Here is a 422-nt window from a genome sequence, read left to right as displayed (position 1 = left end):
AATAATAATAATAATAATTTAAGAAAGATAAAACTAACCATGATTGTGAAATAATAACACATTTGCCCCACTACATTGCAGTAATGGATTTTAACAATTACAAGTCGATATGAGAATGCCTTATTGCATACTGTAGCTATACCAATGCTTATAATTTACAACTTGATGGTGTCTTTTGGTCAAGTGGCAAAAAAAAAAAAACGGTCTTTTCCTTCGGACAGAATTGGCTGGTTAACGCATCGGTGACCAGAAATTAATTGTTTGGGGCCTCGTAGATATCTCGATGGTCTTTACCGTGTTCTCACATTAAAGGGAAATACTTTCAGTTGTAAGTTGCCCTTGTGTCTTCTCTGAAAGAGTTTTTTTTTTTTTTGCTCTTGACCAAAAGATGGGGCATGGCGCGAAGTAGCGAGAGTTGTAAA

The 422-nt window shown here is 35.5% G+C and overlaps 1 protein-coding gene across 1 annotated transcript in view; it reads right to left on the bottom strand.

Annotated features, from left to right (window-relative positions):
• The window catches only part of LOC118336904 (otoferlin-like), a 20123-nt gene that overhangs the window by 2046 nt on the left and 17655 nt on the right, over positions 1 to 422 (bottom strand). The window lies entirely within an intron of this gene.

The sequence above is a fragment of the Morone saxatilis genome, unplaced genomic scaffold, assembly GCF_004916995.1.
Source record: "Morone saxatilis isolate NCDOM2014 unplaced genomic scaffold, NCSU_SB_2.0 Contig3, whole genome shotgun sequence".
Taxonomy (NCBI): Eukaryota; Metazoa; Chordata; class Actinopteri; family Moronidae; genus Morone; species Morone saxatilis.
This window is presented reverse-complemented; position numbering and strand designations above follow the sequence as displayed.